Genomic DNA, 23,496 nt, shown 5'->3' on the forward strand with positions numbered 1-23,496 from the left:
TGTATGGGAAAACATACAGGAACTGAACATATTTGCACACTCTTGTAATACATCCCAGTAACTTGGCTGACAGGACAGTCTGGCTTGGAAGCCAAAACTACTGGTTGTAGTAAATAATTTGTAAATTCAAAAGGTAGACGGTAGAATTTAGACTATAATGGGGTTAGCAGTTTATTTTGGTTTCCCATCCTATCAGTCCTGGCCCCTTTGAAATTTGATTTGATTTGGATTTCATTGAACACAAACTGCAACCTAGTCAAAAATGCCTGGCATCAGCTGATTTCATGACAAGTTTTGCATGGTTTTGAAATCACAGCTCAGCCCCTTGTCACTCTGGCCCCGAATCAGTAGGGTGCTTAAGCATCTGAGTAGGGAAAGTTAGGCAAGTGCTTAAATTCATGCTGAATCCAGATTGATGACCTGGGTCTGGGTTTGCCTGGAAGGCTGCAAACCTTACGAAGCTTTGGCTGAGTTTGTAACGAGACCTGGGATGTTTGGCTTGGTTTGGGGGTTTGTAATATATATATTTGCAAAGTTCGACTCTGAATTTTCTTGAGGCTGGAAACAAGAAGTCCTTGTGATGAGCCCAGTTAGCTAACTACCCTCACACACAGGCCATGGGCTGGGGCTACAAGATTGCCTGCAATGCTCTTTTTGATTTTGGGTGAACATGTCATTGATTCATCTGTTGCTTTCCCAGCACATCTGCATCGGGTGCCATGTCCCCATTACAATCTCTGTCTCAACTATTCTTGAATTTCAGCATCTGATATGTTTCCATTCTGTCTTGTCAGCCTTATTCCTGTGACACCCTGTATGGAGCGGAGCCATTTCTCACTCCAGGAGCTTCTCTTTTCATCCTTCTCTGAGCTGATTGATTGCAATCCACTCCTGGTCACTTGTAAAAAGCCCCAGTGAATTTGTTGGCCTTCACTCAGTTCCTGGTGAATTATAGTTTACACCACAAAACAACAGCTTTCTTCTTACAGGTCCAGACAAGTAGCAATCTCAGCTACACAACAACATGCAGCATGGAATAAAAACAATACCATAACATTGCTTCACTGGATAATGGATTTTGGTCACCGAGGGTGAAATTCACCCTCTGCAAAGGGTAGCATGAGTACACTAGGCCCATGTACATTTCACATAAGCTCTAGTTTGGGGAGCTAAGTGGTGAATAGCCCTTGCGTGAATGCTCTGCACAAGGGTGAATTTCATCCTAAAGGAACAGTTATTGTTGCACTTCCCTGCCGTTAGGCTATCTGTAAGTGCGGGGTTGTGGAAAGCGGTTACCATATTCTACTGCTGTTCAGTGGCCCACCTGGAAGGAGTTGGTGACTGAACTCTGTTCCCCAATGGGTAGGTGTTAACATTAGTTATCACCTCTTGCCCTACAGTGCCAGTCTCCTCAGAGAGACCAAGGGTTCAATGTGCCATGGACCCCTGAAATCCTCTCCCAGCCCAAGAGTTGGTCCCTTTACAGCAGGACTCAGGCACGTTTCGGGGATGGAGTCAGGTTAAGATTACACGCCAGCTGCCTGTGCTGTACTTGCCCTGAGGGCTCCAGTCTCCAGCGATGTCGGCTGTACGCACTGCAGAGTTTTGCCAACACGAAATACATTTAGAAAAAATGGTCTTAAAAAAGGAAAGACCGTTCCCAACGAGCACAGAGCAAGCAGACCCTCTGTACATCATCACACTCAGTGCCATAGAGTGGGGATCGGGTGGCCCCTCGTTGCAGGGTTCAGAACCTGTCTGTGAGGGAAAGTGCTCTGCCCCAGCCATGGGGGAACTGCTGCTAGCTATACTGTGCTTACCAGGATTCTAATCTGACACTTAGGGTTTCAGTGAGATGCTCTGGCGGGGAATCTCGTTCAATATTGAAATCCATTTTTATTAATAAACCAGAGCTTTAAAAATAATACAGAAAAGCTTTTACCTGCTGGTACCTAATGAAAGTTCTAGGGCCCCACTTGTAAAGTGAAAAGAAAAGGAGGACTTGTGGCACCTTAGAGACTAACCAATTTATTTGAGCATAAGCTTTTAGGAGCTACAGCTCACTTCATCGGATGCATTCAGTGGAAAATACAGTGAGGAGGTTTGTATACACACAGAACATGAAAAAAATGGGTGTTTATCATGCACACTGTAACGAGAGTGATCACTTAAGATGAGCTATTACCAGTAGGAGAGTGGGGGTGGGGGGGAGAAAACCCTTTTAGTGATAATCAAGGTAGGCCATTTCCAGCAGTTAACAAGAACGTCTGAGGAACAGTTGCGGGGGGGGGGGGGGGAATAAACAAGGGGAAATAGTTTTACTTTGTGTAATGACTCAACCACTTCCAGTCTCTATTCAAGCCTAAGTTAATTGTATCCAATTTGCAAATTAATTCCAATTCAGCTGTCTCTCATTGGAGTATGTTTTTGAAGTCTTTTTGTTGAAGAATTGCCACTTTTAGGTCAGAAATCGAATGACCAAAGAGATTGAAGTGTTCTCCGACTGGTTTATGAATGTTATAATTCTTGACGTCTGATTTGTGTCCATTTATTCTTTTACGTAGAGACTGTCCAGTTTGACCAATGTACATGGCAGAGGGGCATTGCTTGCACATGATGGCATATATCACATTGGTAGATGTACAGGTGAACGAGCCTCTGATAGTGTAGCTGATGTGATTAGGCCCTATGATGGTGTCCCCTGAATAGATATGTGGACACAGTTGGCAACGGGCTTTGTTGCAAGGATAGGTTCCTGGGTTAGTGGTTCTGTTGTGTGGTGTGTGGCTGCTGGTGAGTAGTTGCTTCAGGTTGGGGGGCTGTCTGTAGGCAAGGACTGGCCTGTCTCCCAAGATTTGTGAGAGTGATGGGTCATCCTTCAGGATAGGTTGTAGATCCTTAATAATGCGTTGGAGGGGTTTTAGTTGGGGCCTGAAGGTGACGGCTAGTGGCGTTCTGTTATTTTCTTTGTTGGGCCTGTCCTGTAGTAGGTGACTTCTGGGTATTCTTCTGGCTCTGTCAATCTGTTTCTTCACTTCAGCAGGTGGGTATTATAGTTGTAAGAATGCTTGATAGAGATCTTGTAGGTGTTTGTTTCTGTCTGAGGGGTTGGAGCAAATGCGGTTGTATCGTAGAGCTTGGCTGTAGGCAATGGATCGTGTGGTGTGGTCTGGGTGAAAGCTGGAGGCATGTAGGTAGGAATAGCGGTCAGTAGGTTTACGGTATAGGGTGGTGTTTATGTGACCATAGCTTATTAGCACCGTAGTGTCCAGGAAGTGGATCTCTTGTGTGGACTGGTCCAGGCTGAAGTTGTTGGTGGGATGGAAATTGTTGAAATCATGGTGGAATTCCTCAAGGGCTTCTTTTCCATGGGTCCAGATGATGAAGATGTCATCAATGTAGCGTAAGTAGAGTAGGGGCATTAGGGGACGAGAGCTGAGGAAGCGTTGTTCTAAGTCAGCCGTAAAAATGTTGGCATACTGTGGGGCCATGTGGGTACTCATAGCAGTGCCGCTGATTTGAAGGTATACATTGTCCCCAAATGTGAAATAGTTATGGGTGAGGACAAAGTCACAAAGTTCAGCCACCAGGTTTGCCGTGACATTATCGGGGATACTGTTCCTGACGGCTTGTAGTCCATCTTTGTGTGGAATATTGGTGTAGAGGGCTTCTACATCCATAGTGGCCAGCATGGTGTTATCAGGAAGATCACCGATGGATTGTAGTTTCCTCAGGAAGTCAGTGGTGTCTCGAAGGTAGCTGGGAGTGCTGGTAGCGTAGGGCCTGAGGAGGGAGTCAACATAGCCAGACAATCCTGCTGTCAGGGTGCCAATGCCTGAGATGATGGGATGCCCAGGATTTCCAGGTTTATGGATCTTGGGTAGCAGATAGAATACCCCAGGTCAGAGTTCCAGGGGTGTGTCTGTGTGGATTTGTTCTTGTGCTTTTTCAGGGAGTTTCTTGAGCAAATGCTGTAGTTTCTTTCGGTAACCCTCAGTGGGATCAGAGGGTAATGGCTTGTAGAAAGTGGTGTTGGAGAGCTGCCGAGCAGCCTCTTGTTCATATTCTGACCTATTCATGATGACAACAGCACCTCCTTTGTCAGCCTTTTTGATTATGATGTCAGAGTTGTTTCTGAGGCTGTGGATGGCATTGTGTTCTGCATGGCTGAGGTTATAGGGCAAGTGATGCTGCTTTTCCACAATTTCAGTTTCAGGGAGTTTCTTGAGTAAATGCTGTAGTTTCTTTTGGTAACCCTCAGTGGGATCAGAGGGTAATGGCTTGTAGAAAGTGGTGTTGGAGAGCTGCCGAGCAGCCTCTTGTTCAGCTATCTTCGAGACACCACTGACTTCCTGAGGAAACTACAATCCCATTTTTTTCATGTTCTGTGTGTATATAAATCTCCTCACTGTATTTTCCACTGAATGCATCTGATGAAGTGAGCTGTAGCTCACGAAAGCTTATACTCAAATAAATTGGTTAGTCTCTAAGGTGCCACAAGTACTCCTTTTCTTTTTGTGGATACAGACTAACACGGCTGCTACTCTGAAACTTGTAAAGTGATCTCAGTCCAGCTCCTGCAATTACGGCTGTATCTTTAATGCATGGCGAGCATCTTTTAAAAATGGTTATATCGCTCAAAATAAATGAAAGCCAGCATTTGCACCCAGGGTTTTGCCCTTGCAATCAGCCAGGAGCTCAGTTTCGTGGCTGCAGATGATGACATTTAGGTGTCAAACTCCCTGTTCTGCAGCCTCAGGCAGTCTGCTGGCTCTCTAGTCTTGCTTTTACATTTCAGTGGCAGAGCTTGTGAATTCAGCCTCCCTAAATGCCTAGCGCTGCAACGAGCTGAGTTTCCGATGAACAGCAGGTGTCACTGTTACCTTGGGAACAGACAGGCTGTCAGCCACTCAGTGACTTTGCTATTAACTAACTCCAATCCCTTTTCCATAACCCTAAGCCATGCTGTTCCGATTGCCTTGCCTGTGGTATTCCAGAGACAGCAGCTGAGAAAAGGACTCATCTCTCAAAACAAGGGGGGAAGGCTGAATTGACAGTTCTGTGAAATCAAATCTCTAGTCCTGCTCTATCCGCCTGACATCACGCAGTTGCGGTGGTTGCTGAGCACATAAGAAGATGACAGCAGTCCGGTGATAGCCTGGTTTTTCCCTCCCTCTTTCCAGAAGCAGGTCTGATTATGAGGAACACATTACTGCATGTTTCATACATATTGTATGCTACTTCCATGGGAAAAGCTAGCTCAGAGAGATGGAACATGAAATCTCTGTCTCAGAATTTCACTTTAGAGTTCGGGGGGCAGGAAATGTACCTTTGCTATGTATGCCAGACTGGTGATCTTACCTGGACATTGCCCATTTCCTCCCAAAGCACTTTCCAAACCAAACACTCTGCTACAAACGAGACAGCAACCTCCACTGAAACGCAGCTGCCTCTCTGCCAAAATGCAGCGCCTGCTTAGCAGAGCCCACCAGCTCCATGCTTCCTTCCTCTTCCTATGTTGTCAAACACTCCTGACCCAGCCCTTTAATCTTAAAAGCACAAAGGAAGAGACGGTCCGGTCCTTTCATTGTTTAAAACCATATTATACCAAGCGCTTGGAAATATGGCATAGGGAACAATCCTTTACTGGGTGCAGTGGGAGGCACTTGATGGCCTAATACATCATTTCCATCTCGACCCTCTTTGATTCTATTAACCCAACACTAAGACTGGAAACACTGTGCCTGCTAGATTCCACTCTTAACAAGCTGGACGTAGTTTGGGTTTGCTACGATTAAATTTCTCTTTTCACTCCTGGAGCTTAAAATAGCCAGAGGTTTGTTTTCTTTAAGAATATAAGAACGGCCATACTGGGTCTGACCAAAGGTCCATCTAGCCTAGTATCCTGTCTTCTGACAGTGGCCAATTGTCAGGTGCCCCAGAGGGAATGAACAGAACAGGTCATCATCAAGTGATCCCTGTCATCCATTCCCAGCTTCTGGCAAACAGAGGCCAAGGACACCATCCCTGCCCATCCTGGCTAATAGCCATTGATGGACCTATCCTCCATGAACTTATCTAGTTATTTTTTGAACCCCGTTATAGTCTTGGCCTTCACAACATCCACTGGCAAAGTGTTCCACAGGTTGACTGTGCGTTGTGTGAAGAAATATTTCCTTTTGTTTGTTTTAAACCTGCTGCCTATTAATTTCATTTGGTGCCCCCTACTTGTGTTATGAGAAGAAGTAAATAACACTTTCTTATTTACTTTCTCCAAACCAGTCATGATTTTATAGACCTCTAGTGTATCCCCCCTTATTCGTCTCTTTTCCAAGCTGAAAAGTCTCAGTCTTATTAATCTCTCCTCATATGGAAGCTGTTCCATACCCCTAATAATTTTTGTTGCCCGTTTCTGAATCTTTTCCAATTCCAATATATCTTTTTGGACATGGGGCAACCACATCTGCATGCATATTCAAAATGTGGGCATACCATGAATTTATATTGAGGCAATATGATATTTTCTGTCTCATTATCTATCCCTTTGCTAATGATTCCCAACACTGGTGACAGAGACGAGCTTTCGAGCTTACACAGAGGTGTTGAAGTTCTCACAGTGCTTTACATAGGTTAGCATCATTATCCGCATAGCAGAGTTGGGGATAGTGAGGAATAGAGACGTTAAGGGCCAAACCTTTTCAAGTGCTCCCTAATTCTGGGGCCTCAGTTTGAGATATCTAGGGCCTGCTTCTCAGAAAGTACTGAGCAGCCACTGAGAACCCTTTGGAAAATTTGGGTCCTTATGCCTTCTCCTACTTCTGCTGCCTTCCAAATCAAGGGCAAAACTGCCTTTGAGTTGAACAGGGTGACAGTTGGCTTCTAACAGGTCTCACAGGAGAGGCACATGAGCTAGGAATCAGGGTTGGGCTGAAAGGAGCTGGTGGTTTCTGAGGCCAGTTTTTGATAGACAGGCGTGCATGTTAAAACCAAATAACCAGCCACTGATTGGCCCCCATATTGGCGTGTCAGCAACAACTCCCAGAACATGGCTGAAGTGTATTGGTGGCCTGGGATGGGGGAAGCTTGCATGACCACTGCTCTTGTATATGATTCCTGTTGCTAAACAGCAGCTTGCAGTCTCCAGGAGCTGCCAAACTCAATTGAAATAATATCCCTCCTCCTCCCGTTTTCACCGAAGTTAATAGCAAAACTCCTTATTGACTCTACAGCCCAAACCGAGCACTCTGGTCATGAACAAGATCTGATGAACAAGGGGCCAGGTGCTGGCCTCAGTTAGCCTGGTGTAATTCTGGAGTGTCTCCATCGACTTCCGTGGAGTTATTCCAGAATTGCACTGGTGTTTCTGGTATCAGAAACTCAGTGTTGGTTACTCCTGTGATTTTGTGATCAGTCTCACAATATTTGTTCTTTTTCAGACAGCCACAACTTGGAGTCGTGATTCTGGGGGGCCCGACTCATGGTTTTTGAATGCTTGGGGTCCCGGAATACATCCTGTTGTCTTTACTCTTTGCCTACTCCAGGCTTAGAGCCTGATTCTGATTTCACTTAAACCATCATAAAACTGGAATCAATGGAGCTACTCTTGATTTACTCCGTGTGTGAGAGGAAAACCAGTCCCCAGGGCGAAGAGTTTGAATTCACTTAGTTTTCCACTATCGGCTGGCACCCTGCCTGTGAACTGCAGGTTTTAGCTACTGTGCCCTAAGCAAAGCAGAACCTGGTTATTAGCCATCGTCTAGGATTCCTGGAGAAGTGAAGGGAAGATGCTGATAATTTGGACTAGGTAGTCGATCAGCCTTTTTTAGCCTCTGGCCCTCATAAGAAGGTCCTGCCTTAAGAAAATGCCTTTGGCAACTGCAGGGAGAGAAAGAGTTTTCCTCACATGCCAGAAGTCCCGGGGATTGCTGATCAATAGGACTTCCTCTGCTAGGGAATGGGGAGCACAAGGGGCCACAGGGACTAGTACATGATGAACTGTGATCTTCACCGTGTCCCATGCACTATAGCTGACGTGCTCAGGCACTCTCCGCGGAAGGAGTGAGGTTATTGTCTTAATACAGCTCCAGCTCCAGTATGAATGGCTTTTCTCCCCCTGTCACATTCTTTTCCCAGGAAAGCAAGCTTGCCTTGCCTTGGGCCGGGTCTACACTGGGGCGGAGGGAATCGATCTAAGATATGCAACTTGAGCTACGAGAATAGCATAGCTGAAGTCGACGTATCTTAGATCGACTTAGAATCATTTACTTTGCGTCCTCGCGGCGCAGGATCGACGGCCACCGCCGCTCCCCCGTCGACTCCACTTCCGCCTCTTGCCCTGGTGGAGTTCCGGAGTCGACGGCAGAGCGATCGGGGATTGATTTATAGCTTCTACACTAGACGTGATAAATCGATCCCCGATAGATCGATCACTAACTGCCGATCCGGCGGGTAGTGTAGACGTGGCCTGTTCCTTACAGCTTGGCAGCTGCTCAGTGGCCTGAGAGAGTTGAAGTGGGGAAGGGTGGTCTCAACCTACAGATTGCTGGAATTACTCTTACCACCAGCATTACCTAGGAAGACAGGAACAGCCAGACTGGATCAGATTAATGATCCAGCCAGACCAGGTTTCTGTCTCTGACAGTGGCGAGCACCAGATGTTTCATAGGCTTGGTCTACATTACAGACTTATGTCGGTGTAACTACATCACACAAAATCCACTCCCCTGAGCGACACAGTTATACCATCCAAACTCTTGATGTGGATTGCACTGTGTCAATGGGAGGGCTTCTCCTATTGACATAGCTACTGCCTCTCGGGGAGGTGGAGTACCTACACACTTCACAGTAGTGCTATATGTGTAGAGAAGCACAGAGCAAGGTGCAAGGAACCCTGCTGCAGGTTGTTGTAAGATAGCCTGGACCTGGAAGGGAAAGTTTCTTCTAAACTCCCAAAAGCTAGAGATTGCAGAAGGGTTTATGACCCATCCAAACTTCTTGTTGATTTTTCTTTTGGTATTTACTGTTATAATTCAGTACTTTTGCTATCCAGGTAAAATTTCTGATCCCATTGTAATCCTGCTAATCTTTTGGTTTCAATGAGATCTGGTGGCAGTGGGTTCCACAGTCTAACTGTACATTGTGTATAAAAGCATTTCATTTTTATCAATTGTGAATTTGCCACTTTCAATTGCATTGAATGTCCCCCCACAACCCCCACCATGTTCTTGTGCTGTGATATGGGGATAACAGAAGTCCCCAACCTCCTTTCTCTGGGCTGTTCATTGTTTTAGATATTTGTACCATGTCCCCTCTTCTCCATCTCTTCACTAAGGTGAACAATCCAAATCTTTCCCATCTCTCTTCACGTGAGAGTTTAGTCAAGCCCCTGCTCATTTTCATCTCTGAACCCCTTCTAATCCTGAGAGGATAAAGGAAGAAAGAGGCCCTTGAGCTCCCGAGCCCAGGAGACACCTAAAGTTAGTGTGTGTGTGTGTGTGTGGGGGGGTGCCTGTTCTGTTAAGGGTGGGAAAACTTGCTGGAGATAATATAACGTGGAGTTCACCTGGGGCGTTCTGAAAAGCCTGTATGCCTGATCTAGCCGCATGTACCAGCACACACATAGCTAAAAGCAATCCAAAAGCTCATGCTGGGTGCTTGCAGCAGGTTCCACATGCCCCCCCTGTTAGATGCGCTTGCTTTTGTGCATGTACTTTTCAAAACCTGGTTCAGGAGTTGGGCAAGCCTGAAATCCCTCCGGAGGGAATCTAATCCACTTGCTTGGGTTTGCCAGGATCCAATACCATCACCCAGCTCACACCAGCGAGGTGTGTGAAAAGGTCACTCTTGGGTTTTGCACAGGCAGGTAGGAATCTCATTGCATTATGCAGCCACTTGGTAGAAGGGGCAGAAAACTAGTAGTCCATTTGGTTGTTCTTATTAACAAATGCTCCCCCCATCAGTGTTTCAGATTAGCTTTTAGAATCAGATGTTTAGAATTTGCATAGCATTTCATTTGGTTTATTTTAGCTCCCAACCTGCTCAGATAATGTCTCCTTAGGTTCCCTGCTTCATGTTATCTTGGTAGAGCCAGGCCTTTTCGTTCTCCTCTCTCTCAGGGATCCTGGGAACCCTGGTTAGGAAAAAAACCCACCCAAACCCTAGCACCAAATCAAATAAAATCCTGCCTGCCCTCCACCCCTCCCTGTAGCATCTCTGAAGAACGAAAATGCCAATGTCTCAGGTGCGGTCTTAGGAAAGCTTCAGCCTGCTATTAGCCTAAATGCTTTCCAAATTCTAATGAGCCCAGAACGGTGATATTTACAAATGTTTGAATCTCGGACCAGCTGTTTGTGTCTGTAAACACTAATAACGTCAGCAAGCTGAGCTCTCTCAGACTGTGTAGGAGGAATGTGGGTAAAGCTGCCTCAGTGCAGCAAATATGTGGCCTGAATAGAGAGAGGGATATGACATCCGAATGATTTTCAGCAGAATAGCAGGCCGTATTCCATTGAAATCAATTGGGCCAGATCCTTAGCGGGTGCAAATCAGGGCAGTTCCATTGGAGTCAGTGGAGCTAATCCACAGAGTGTGTTTAGTTTTGTAAAAGAGGGGAAAAGCTGGGGACAAAGCACATCTTGTTCTGGGAGTATTATTGCCTGACGAGTCTTTCACTCTGAGAAGTGACATATCAGTGCTCTGCCATTTTAACTTCCTTGCTAACTAATAAAATAACCACTTAGCACTCTTACAGATCGCACTTTTCACCCCCAGATCTCAAAGCTCATCACAGAGGTGGGTAATCACTATTATCTCTCCTCTTACAAAATGGGGAAACTGAAGCATGGACACATGGCATGATGTGCCTTGGCTCACAAAGTGAAATGGTAAACAAAGCAAATCCCTGTAACTTGCTTCATAAAACTGCTCTGAGCCTTGGACCTGCCTACTCCTTCACCTGGCAATCTGATCATTGTAATTCTTGGGGTGAAATGACCAACCTTAAGAAAGCTGCAGCTGGTTGAGAACTCAATAGCCCATGTGCTCAGAAACACAAGCTCTCGAGACCCACATCACTCCTGCGCTCTGCTGTCTTCTTTGGGTTCACCGGAAACCATGGGATTCCATGGGATTGGACCAAATTCCCTGAGGGGTCTCATCGCTCTGCATAATTATGGCCTTCCATAAGGGTTATCTTCTCCCACATCAGTGGAGTTGCCAGCCTTCAGAGCGAGGCCAGAGTGTGCGGGAGACGACTGTCTCAGCACCTGGTCCATGCCTCCAGAGCTCACGCTCAGACCACATCAGGATGAGTAGGAATCAAAGGCAAACCCCATTTCTCTTGTTACCATTCCCAGAGTACCACTACCACAACTCCCGCCCCTGAAACCAATCAAAAACCCCATCCACAGTAAACAATCAAGTCCCAGCTGACAGGAGAGGAATGAGAGAAGCCTCTCTTTGTGTGCATGTTACTTGGAGAGGAACTCGGACGCCATGGTGATGAGGAGCCATAAAGGAACCTCCATCGATAGCTCTGTTTCTGCTGTCATGTCCCTGTACTCCCCTCACCCACCTGCCGCACAGTGCCACCCTTTCCTCCAATCTCTGTCCAACTTCCCTGACCCTGGAGCATGTCACTTCACCTGCCATCTCCCTCTCCCTGCAGTCTCCATCCTAGTTCTCTGCTTAGCTACACCCTTTCCTCACACTCATCCATCTAGGTGTTTATGTCCTTCACTGTCCTACCTCCTATTGCTCACTGCACTTCTGTCTCCATCCTCCGCTGGCCCCATATCTAGTCACCCCACTCCTCATCTCTCCATCACTCCTCTGTTCCACCTGACCTCTGGGCTCTCTTACCTACCTCTACCTCAGTCTGGCTCGTGACACTCCTCTGCTCTTCCCCCTACTCTGCTGGCCTCACTCCTGAAGCTGGGCACTCTGTTACTCCCCTCTCCTGGGCACAGCTCCATTACTTTACATGGTGGTGAAACGTGTTACAGTATATGGTAGGCTTGCACGGAATGGATAATAGATCACCTCTTTCAGGGTCCCCTGTAACCGCTCTTGCTTGAGGAAGCTGTCCAGGGATCGCAGAATGAGATAGGATATGGGATTGAAAGGCGTCTGGATGGCAGGCACACACTCCTGCTCAGACGCCAGATGGTGGACACAAAGTCAGGCCAGATGATGGGCAGGCCACTAAGAAGGACTTGGGATGGAGACAGAAAGGATCTGGAGTCTCCACTGATGTGCCAAGCAAGATGCTACATGAGTGTAACCTGCCCATCAAAATTCTTCTTTCAAGCTGGATAAGGAACAATAACCTCTGCTCTGGGGCCAAACCTGTAGAAAGCAAACATACTTCTGGGTTATAATGCTAGCTCTGACAGGGAGTCTTGTATAGTGGTTAGAGCAGGAGGCAACTGGGAGTCAGGGCTCCTGGGTTCCAGCTCTAACTTGCTGTGAGACTTTGGGCAAGTCATTTACCCTCTCAGTTTAGTAACAGTGGCCTGTCTGAGTCTTAATGAACTGTTTACAAAGTGCTTTGAGATCTTGGACAAAAAGCCTGTGCGAGGAATAATTCTGCAGGTCAGACAGTAGCCCATACTAGCCTATTGTTCCCCAAAGAAAGCACCTTCTCTGCGCCCTTTCAGAGGTTTCACTGCAGGCCTTTCCTCCCTTTTTCTTTAACATATAATATTTGTTTCATAGCACTTAATGCCCCTGTTACTGTAACAACTAAAAAAGGGACATTTTTAATCATCACATATTAATATTTCATGCTTCCACTAATTGCATTCTCGTGATGTGAGCATTACACGGCATATGCAGATTAAATCCAGCACCTTATCAGCCACATTGGCTTTGGTTCTTTCCACGGGGGGTGGGAGGTGGGGTGTACAGCTCTCCAGAAAGCATCTACATTGTGCAGCATCTTATCAAGCTGTTCTATTTTTGATATGTTGAGTAAAAGGCCAAGGAGAGTCCTGGCTTGAAAAAGAGCAGAGGGTCTTGGTGATATGTCTGATTTATAAGCGTGGGGATGAGGGATGCAGGGGGTGCTGCAGCACTCCCAGGTTTTATGCGGGGCTCCGCTGCTGGCCTTGCACCCACCCCCAGCTGTGGCCCCAGCCTCAGCCCTCTTACCCCTGTCCGGGTTCCTGCCTCCCGGAGACAAAGCCCTGCTCCCGGCCCTAGCTCGGAGGGGCGGGGGGGTGGAGGGTGGGCAGCGGACAGGGATAAGGGGGGTGGCTTTCAGCACCCCCACTATTAAAAGTGTTCCAGCTAGGGTTGACAATTTTGGTAGGACGAATTCCTGGAGATTTCATTAAGACATAATCTTTAATTAAAGGACAATCCTCGTGGGTTGGCAACCCTAGTTCCAGTGCCAGTGGTCTGATTAGAAAGGTGCATGCTGCCGAGACTGACTCTATATGACGATTATAACGGTGACAGTTGTATTCATGGCATGTTACATTACCACAGCCATTATACTGATCTACAGCACAACGAAGGCTGCAACATGCTCGACTTGAGTTAAAAAAAAAAGGCGAAGAAAAAAGAAAAGAAACAAAAGGGTGAAATGAACTTCCTGTCATAATACCTGTCAGTTACACAGGCATGCTTCATCTGTAGAGATCAGAGTGCATCACAAAGGCAGGCAAGTACCTCTATCCCTCTGTTCCAGGTAGGGAAACTGAGCCACAAAATGGGGAAGCAAACCTGTGGCAGAGCCTGGGACAAGATGCGCATCTCTCAGCAGGATGCCCCGTCCACGGGGCCTTGCCATCCCCCACGGACTGGAACGTGCAAAGCATATGCAGGCTTTGTGGAACCAGCTTACAAATATCCCCATCTAGACCTTGCTCCCTTTCTAGTGGTTGAGGGGAGGATGGTAGGTCCACTGCCCCTCCACTGTCCCTGTGGTCCCTTCAGGTGTTATCTCACCCATCTGTCTCCTCTTATGAGCTCCAGAGTCTCTCTTACATCTTCAGGACTCCCTTTCTTTCCTGGCCAAGGTTCTGACTTCTATCTTTCCCAATGGTGGGGTGTTAAAGCAGCAAAAAAACAATGTGTGAGCAGCCAGGAAAGCACAGATGGCCCCCTGGAATCTTACCTTTCTAGCCATGTCTCAATGTAGAGTATTCAGACACCAAAGAATTAAATGTGTCTTATAACTGGTTCCCTGACTCAGAAACGCACCTAAGGAGACTGGAGGCAGTCAATAAAGCAGACTCTGGAAGCATGTACTTCCATGGCTTTGGCTCGACCAGGATTTAAAGGCGTAATGTTAGATCGTGTGAGCTAGCTCGATCTAACGAACACCTTCTCAATCTGTAATCAGAACACAGCATATTGTACTGCTGCCCAAGTTCACTAGTTGACATAAAGCCTGCGTGAGCCTTGGCTCTAACTTGATCAGCTTAGCATATTGTGCCTTGTTTCAGAGTTTGAGAAAGCAGCATTGCCCACCCAAAGCATTACACATAACGAGGCAACCCCCCCAAAATCATGAACTTGGCTTAAAAATCACAAGTTTTTAAAAATGAAGACATGTTGGGCCTTTCCCTCCCCCCCACCTTCTGGGTTTTGTGGTTCTAGGTGGGGGGGTCACATTTTCCAGCTTTCCCTCACAATCAAGAGGCTACGAACACCCTTTTCCAAAATGAAAATTTGAGAGTCTCATGACCCTGGGGGCTGGGGCTTCAAGAGAAACACCAAATATTGCAGGACTCACAGTACAATTGTGAGAGTCGAGAACACTGAGACTGTTAGGTCGAGCTAGTTACTGTGTTCTAACATCACACCACTATATCCTAGTTAAAAAAAAAAGTGTGTGTCCGTCCTATAAATACCGTAATCACTTTAAAATAGTACCTACCTGGGAGATCATTAATGTAGGGGAATATTTATTTCCCTTTGTAATCATATTGAATTAAAAGGAAGTTTATATTGGAAACATCTGCCCCATATTAAATCACCGGAGTGAAGATCTTTATCTTTTTTAAACTCCTTCCTGAAGAGCAGAATTTCTTTAATGCCTTTTTAAACATCTGTTCGCTCACATGCCATTTGACCTGTGGTTTAACACTGACACAACCACTGTGAAATACAACAGAGTAATGTCATTCATAATCAATTCAAGCAACATAAGGCCCCATTCAGTACTCAGCTATACTTGTGTATATCAGTGGTAGCTCAGCTGAAGTCAGTGGGGTTACTTTTGATTTACACTAGTATAATGAAGAACAGAACTTGCCCCATGGGGCGGGGGGAACTTCGGTTCTAATGCCAGACTGGTTAAAGAAACATCAATATTCAGAGGAAAATTGTCACTGTGAACCATTTCCCTTGGTTGGGAAGTAGGTTTAGTTATTCCCCAAACTCCTGTTTCAGGAGGTGGTGAGAAGAGTTAACAATCTTGTCAGTCCTGGAGACTTTATCATGAATCTTACTTATTTGGCCTTTCTCTTAAAGCACCAGCTCTTGGAGTCATGTGATTAATGGAGACTTTCAGCTTTCATCTAACCCCCCCCCCCCCAAATAAATTTCTAGCCCTTGTGGTTGCAGAGAAAAGCTCGAAGATGTGACCCTGAAAAGCTCAAAAGCTAAAAGACAAACAAAAATAACCTCATATTTCTTATTTTTGAAATTCTCATGCTGTTTAAACCAGTCTCCTGATTTTTGATTGCTTGGGGTTGGCAACACTGTGACATTTCTGCCAATTAAAATGTTACCAAAATCAGCCTCTTACAGGCCCTTGACACCTGATGCCTGACAAACTAAAGGCAGCTTTCAGGAAGGGTTTTAAAATAAAACAATATAGTGCCCCATTGCTACCAGCAGCCAGAGGTTTGCTGGTAAAAGCGTCATTCTTCTCCAGCAGTGCATATCTATCCACGTCTAGCAGTGGCTCAGAAACAACTATACCTGTGTACTCTGGTCTGCCCTGTTTTGTTAATATGGCAATGCTTGTTGTGTTAAGACAGAGGCAGTAGGATCTGCCAATGACCTGACCACATTTAACCCAGGTCAGTAAGTTGAGAAAATGCTACCAAAGTGGTCAGATGCATCTTTCAGGAGCTCCAGGTACCTGGGATGTGGTCGGTTCCTTACTAATTGCAAGGAGTGGCACAATGATTAATTGGGCCTCAAGGGTTTTCACTTCAACTGTGCCTGATCTGGGCTGCTGGAAATCCTGTCCCAGCACATTAACTCTCTGTCTGCCAGACCAATAGGCCAGACATCCTCCTGATGCATGCATTTATTTCCTCTGGCTTAAGACACCTGCCTCACACAAACAGCACATTAAAATAGAAGGATCCTCCATCCTATCTGAAAAAAAAATACAGTCACATTGTCTATGTTACAGCCAGTGCTAGAGTAGCAGGCTTCATTAGGGGAAGAGAGAGGATGGGAGTCCACACCCCCATAAAATGGAGCCCCCCCAATTGCCTCCCTGCTCTCTAATCCTGATCCTGGGACTGACACTCTCCATAGATTTCATGCCCAATTAAACACATCAGAATGAAGCTTGTTCACCAAGACCAGGGCTGAAAAAATTAACATGAGATTAATTAGCTTTGCATCCCCTAAAGGTCAAGGAACTCTGGCATCGTTACTTACTCTCCTGGCTCAGGGAAGCAGCCAGAGTTATTAGCAACATCGAGCAGGCTCTCTGAGCTCTCTTATTGCACCCCTCTGCCAGGGGAGAGGCAACATGGCCAGGCGGCACGCATCCTCGGCCCAGAAAGGGCCGTGACCAGCTCTCCAAAGCACACAAACTTCCCTTGACAAAGTGACTCAGCCAACGGTGCTTTACGTCTCTGACAGATTAGAATAGGGGTGCTTGAAACAATGCCATGGTCACTGCTGTCACTACCATGCAGGAATCCCTTACAAATATTGATATTCAATTCAGTCACAGCCTACGGCCAGAGCTGGTTTACTAGATAAGCTATTTTTCCTTCCTGCTGTAAGTGCTTTGCTTCACAGATTAGCTGTTTAATTGAGAGCCAGGTGTCTAAGGCCCCAGAGGACTCAATCTTAGTGATGAACTGTCAGTGAAGAAAAGGCAAAAAAAAAAAAAAATCCACTTCTCCCTGATTACGTAAGGCTCTCCTTATTTCAGTGCAAGGACGGCACATAGCCAGGCTGTTACTGCCTCCTTATCGCAGTTGTTCACAAAGGGCAAACATGAGTTTTCATCCTGGACCTCGGCTCGGTTTGGTAACAAGTTTCCCACAACTTGGTTTCTCTGAGAATTAAAAAAAAACAAAATAAAAGCCCCTCACAGAGGAAGACTGGGTGGGTTCCGCAGTCATCAAACCTCTCTGCTCGCGATCAGCCGCTCATGCTCTACAACACACGCCCAGTTCTACTCTCTGAGGTACCACTTTTGCAGAAGCCTCAGAAAGGCTTCCAAGGGCAGAATTTAGCCCAAAGAGTGTTCCAGGTAGCATGAAAGCATCATCTTTGGACAGGTGGTTGCTGTAGTATCTCCAGCTTACCTGGAAGAAGCAAGCTTTCTGCAGCAGGTTAGTCTTAATTGTTATAGCAGAGGATGGAGAGCCAGGACTCCTGAGTTCTATACCCAGCTCTCCCTCTGATTCAGTGTGTGACCTTATTCAGGTCGCTGAATTTCTGCATGTCAGTTCAGCTGGCTGCAAAAGGGGGATACTGTTACGTACTGACTAAAGGGTGGGAGGTCCTAGAGAAGTGCATAGTAGTATTATCTTGTGAAAAAGCTTGCTGTGGTCAAAATCCCTATCCAGGTTTGCAGACTCTAGACTTTGGGGCAGTTTTGAGAAATATTCAGAGTTCTGCAACTTTTCTAGGCTGAGTCTCCAGACTCTACCATGGAATCTCTCAGCTCATCAGCCAGGCCGTTGCTTGCCCCCTCCAGAAGAAGGCAACCTTTTCAAGGAAAAATATGAAGGGATTCCAGATAAATCACTGAGAGCCATAATCTAGCCTGGCTTCTTGATTTGGCATCACAATATTGTCAGTTTTAATGATCTAGTTGCCCCATAGGATGATGCCAGTTGGCAGGGCCTATGTCAGAGTCCCAGGTGCCTCTCAAAAGCCTATAAACAAGTGGTTTGTTAATAAAAGATGGAAAGCAGATTTGCTACTCAAAGACTTTCATTTGGATGAGGGAAGGTTTGTGAACTCAACCGCTTTTGCCCTTAAAGGTCACTTTTTCATCAAGGGTTTCCAAGAGGGACAAGAAGAGCCAGCAGGTGTTCTCCATCTCTGGTTCCAGTGATTCTGCAAACCATCAGACTGAGATTACTTGCTTTGCCATTGGCGGTCGTATTATCAAGAGGAGATTGTGTTTTGTGGTGGGGAAATTTGTGTAAAACAAGGCTCAAGCACTGGAGACTCTGAGAACACACGAAAGCAGAGAGCAGACTGGGAGCTGACCTCAGGTTGACGAAGATTGATTCTAGCCTTCCAGAAGGCTTGTTGGGGTCAACAAACCTACTGTGACTCACCAAAGATGGCATTTTCCTTTGATGTCACTCCTGGTACCACCCAGGAAATGGTATTTCCAAATTGGTTCCCCTCATTGGCCAGTCTGCATGCCCAGTGACCCAATGAGAACATCACTCTTGGAGGCGTCACTTTCAGTGCCAGCACTCCTGAGCAGGATGTCAGAGGACATGGCACCAATAGGCTTTGCTGTGGGGTCACGGTGCCTTTGGTCTGCTGTACCATCCAATGCTTCAACACCAGCAATGTGCAGGCTGGAAGAGCCCCACCCAATATGAACTGTGAGTGGCAAGGCTAGGGACTCTCGTGTGAAATTATTCCAAATGCACTTATCTGTCCAACTTGGGTTAGTTCTACTTTAACTCCCTCATGCTATAAGGGACAAAACACACTTCAAGTGCTGCCCCACACATCCGCTATATCCCTTCTGCTGTCCCAATATTCAGCTTTTGCATATATGGCCATTTCCTTGTGTCCAACTACCGTGTCAGAGCACTCTGTCCAGCTCATGAAGTCATCAGGACTTCATCAGGAAATGAACTAGCCAGAGTTTTTAGAAAGAGAAAGATCTAGCTATATGACAGCGTGACTTTACTAATCACACACACACACCCAACAAGGGGACTTTTCTGATTACACACACACACACACACACAGAAACACACACAAACATGACTGGGGAACTTTTTTGATTACACACACAACAGGTGGACTTTTCTGATTACACACACACACACGACAGGGAGCCTGTTCTGATTACACACACACACACGATGGGGGACTTTACTAATCAGACACACACATGACAGGTGGACACACACAACAGGTGGACTTTTCTGATTACACACACACACACATGACAGGGAGCCTGTTCTGATTACACACACACACACGACGGGGGACTTTACTAATCAGACACACACATGACAGGTGGACACAACATGACAGGTGGACTTTTCTGATTACATACACACACACCAGGGGGACTTTTCTGACTGCACACACACACCAGGGGGACTTTTCTGGTTACATGCACACACACACACACACAGAGAAAATCCCATCTACCTCTGGTACCGATCATTCCTCCCAGGAGAGCTCAGAGAGATATGTGGAGTGATTCTCCGAAGATCGCAGCCAAGTTCCAAAGCTTTGGTTTAATAACTAAAACAAACACTGCAATCTTTTTAATAACTCAGTCCACAACTGTTCCTTCTCAGAAAGCTGGAGGGTCTTGGTATCTCTCCCAGAAGATGGAAAGACCCTTCTTGCTCTGTTGTAGTTCAATAACTAGAACAAACCAGAACTACAGAACAGTGTAAAATAGTCCGACGGGCATTTGGGAAAGCGGCTCTGATGTACTCATCGGCTTCCTAAGGAGAGGTTATTGGAGGACTTAGAAGTTATTACAAAATGAAAGAAAACAAAGATGTCAGAGTTATTAAACTAATTCTGTGAAACTGTCTTTGCCTTTTGAGGAATCTTAAATACCCCAAACAAGTTGGAAATACACTAAAGTTTAGGGCAAAAGACACTATTTGCTGGGTCCATTGACTGGTCTGTTGCAAACCAGCAGGTTCCCACTGCAGAGCCTGCTCTGTGGCGCTCACATGCTGGCCAGTTAGGAAGGGGAGATTTTATGTGGCAAACAAGGACACTAAAATGTATCTTGATGGTCAGATGTGATCCATTGAATTTTAAAATTAGGTGAGTGGTTGCCTTCATTTGTAGTGCGGGGGTGCAGCTCACGGAGACTAGAGTCCTCTCTGACAGGGTGCCTGGATTCTGCTGAGTAATTACAGTGGGCTAAGTCTTGGCACTCTCTTCCATGAGAGTAAATAGTCCATTGGCAACCTGCTCCTGCATATGGTGGCTCTGCAATGGCTTATCCTGTGGCCAGTCAAGCTGCCGTGGAAGGAGGTTTGGAGTGACTCCAATGAGGACCTGCAGAGCTGCTGAAATGAACTGGGAGCACACGCAAATATTTACCATCTATGGCAGCGGGAGCAGTCAGAGGCTGTATCTCCATGCCAGGAGGCAGGTCCCAGCAGCTTCATAACAGCTACATGGCTGCTGCCATGGAAAGGCCTCAAGGATTTCATTTCTCCTCCATGAGCATGCAGGTTCTGAGGCCTCTGCTCTGGGGCTGGTGGAGAATTTCCCATGGTTGTTATTGTCTGTTAGACATGCCTGCAGAATAATTCCTATGATACCTGCTAAGATCATCCTAGGTATTCTGCAGGATCATGTTTCTTCTCTGTAGTTATGGTGTGTATATAGGGGAACTGGGTGGGAATTTTTCGATTAAACTTTTTTTCATCAAAAGATGCAGATTTGTCAAAACCGAAACGGTTCACAAAATGAATCTCCCGACTCACAAAACTAATTTCCCAAATAGAAAAACTTCTGGAAAAAAAAAGTTTGAAATTGTTGAAACATTTCGTTTTGACGCTTTTAAAACAAAAAATTCCACTCCTAATCCGAGCTCTCAGTAACCCTGGGCAAGTTACATTACTTCTCTGCTTCTCAGTTTCCCTAGCTGTAAAATGGCAATACTGACCTCCTTTATAAAGCTCCTTGAGACCTGCTGATAGAACATGCTGTCTAACAATGAGGTATTATTACCTATCAAATACAGGTATTTGTATTCCAATTACAGTAAGAAAGTGTAGGGGCAAGGTTGCGGAAGATTAACGAAGAGCTAAGTGGCGGACCGCGTATGTGACTGAATGTAAGCGGAGGATGCAGGCAGTTCAAAGAACTTTGTCCGACAGACCCTGCCAAAATATAGTTTAGCATAGTTCAGCATATTTTTTGCCTGTAAACAAGCCAGTTTATATAACAAGCATAAATCATGAATGTAACGAATGTAACCAGCTGTTAACCCCATGTAACCTCGAGATAAGCGCGGAGAATATAACACCGCAGAGGACTCCCCCGCAGCGGAGTCCTGCCTGGTCAGCTGTCCCAAACGGCCAGAGTCCCCTGCAGCCCCTCCTCGCGCCCTAGGGACTCCCTGCGCAGATTGGAGAGTAAAGTCTTCCTTCAATAAAGTGTAGCTTGCTATTCTTAGGCCTGGGTGTCATCCTTTCGCTGGTATCTCCCCTGCCCTTGCGGGCACAGAAAGAAAGGACGGTCTAGTGATTAGACTGCTGGCCTGGCACTCAGGAGACCCCAAGTTCAATCCCTTGCTCTGTCACAGGTTTTCTCTATGACATTGGGCAGGTCACTTAGCCTCTCTGTGTCACAGTTCCCCATCTCTACTAGGGGGATCAGAGCACTGTCCTGCTGCACAGGTGTGTTGTGTGGATAAATACATTAAAGATTGTGAAGTGCTCAGATGAAGGGAGCCCTAAAAGTACCATAGGTAGATCCAGAGTTTCCCAACTGAGATCACAGCCCCCTTATGGTAACACATACATTGTAACAGTTGGGATCCCTAAGGCTATTTCTATACAGCATAAAAAGACCTGTGGCAGCTAATCTCAGAGCCCCGCACTGGGAACTAGAAGTACACAATTAGGCAGCTGCAGAAACAACAACAAAAGCAAATACAGCACAGTACTGTGTTAAACGTAAACTACCAAACAAATAAAGGGAAAGCAGCATTTTTCTTCTGCATAGTAAAGTTTTAAAGCTGTACTAAGTCAATGTTCAGTTGTAAACTTTTGAAAGAACAACCATAACATATTGTTCAAAGTTACAAACATTTCAGAGTTATGAACAACTTCCATTCCCAAGGTGCTGATAACTCTGAGCTTCTAATGCAGGGATCGGCAACCTTTTGCACGCGGCCTATCAGGGAAATCCGCTGGTGGGCCGAGACGGTTTGTTTACCTGCAGCATCCACAGGTTTGGCCACTTGCAACTCCCACTGGCTGCGGTTCGCCGTTCCAGGCCAATGGGGGCTGCGGGAAGCGGCGGCCAGCACATCCCTTGGCCCGCATTGCTTCCCACAGCCGCCATTGGCCTGGAATGGCGAACCGCAGCCAGTGGGAGCTGCGATTGGCCGAACCTGTGGACGCTGCAGGTAAACAAACTGTCCCGGCCCGCCAGCGGATTTCGCTGCCGGGCTGCGTGCCAAAGGTTGCCGATTCCTGTTCTACTGTATGTTCAACAGCAATGGTCCTAGAACAGATCCTTGGGGGACACCCTTCTCCTTTGTGAAAACTAACCATTTATTCCTACCCATTGTTTCCTGACTTTTAACCAGTTATTGATCCATGAGAGCACCTTCCCTCTTATCCCAGCATGACTTAGTTTACTTAAGAGCCTTTGGTGAGGGACCTTGTGAAAGACTGTCTGAAAATCCAGCTACACTATATTACCTGAATCACCCTTGTCCACATGCTTGCTGACACCTCAAAGAATTCTAATAGATTGGTGACATGGTGTACATATACATGTGTGCGTATGTATGTACTTGATGGGTATATTCTTGTTGGATGGGTGGTGTGTATATTGTGTATCTAATGTTAATCTTGTTCGGGAATGCTGGAGAAAAGATCAGCTAATGGCAGGGCGTGATCTGTTATCCTCTGTCTTCCGACTGCACAGCAGAGCTAACAGAACTCTCAACTTTCACAGAAGAAATTGCTTACACGTTCCATTAAGGATGCTTCCATTTGCCCGAAGACTTTAAAGGAGGACTTACAAATGAATCTCAGTGCACTACAGGTTCAGAGTAAACTTCCCAGTGGTTCTAAACAGGGCTGGGGTAAAGGCATAAGCGGTCCTGGTTAATGGAGATTTAGGAAATGAAACTAGAAGTTTGCACAGCTTTTACTGCACTCTAAGTTACCTGTCTGCAGCACAGAGTACAGGCCTATTGTGACCTAATCGATTTTGCCACTTATATCATAGATTCATAGATACTAAGGTTAGAAGGGACCATTATGATCATCTAGTCCGACCTCCTGCACAACGCAGGCCACAGAATCTGACCCACTCATCTTGGGTATAACAAAATACCATTAACAGTTGAGCTGGGCAAAATGT

At 46.1% G+C, this 23,496-nt stretch overlaps 1 protein-coding gene across 5 annotated transcripts in view; it reads right to left on the reverse strand.

Moving 5' to 3' along the window:
- RALY (RALY heterogeneous nuclear ribonucleoprotein) overlaps positions 1 to 23,496 on the reverse strand; it is a 277,011-nt gene that overhangs the window by 50,159 nt on the left and 203,356 nt on the right. The window lies entirely within an intron of this gene.

The sequence above is a fragment of the Lepidochelys olivacea genome, assembly GCF_965140295.1.
Source record: "Lepidochelys olivacea isolate rLepOli2 genome assembly, chromosome: 13".
NCBI lineage: Eukaryota > Metazoa > Chordata > Testudines > Cheloniidae > Lepidochelys > Lepidochelys olivacea.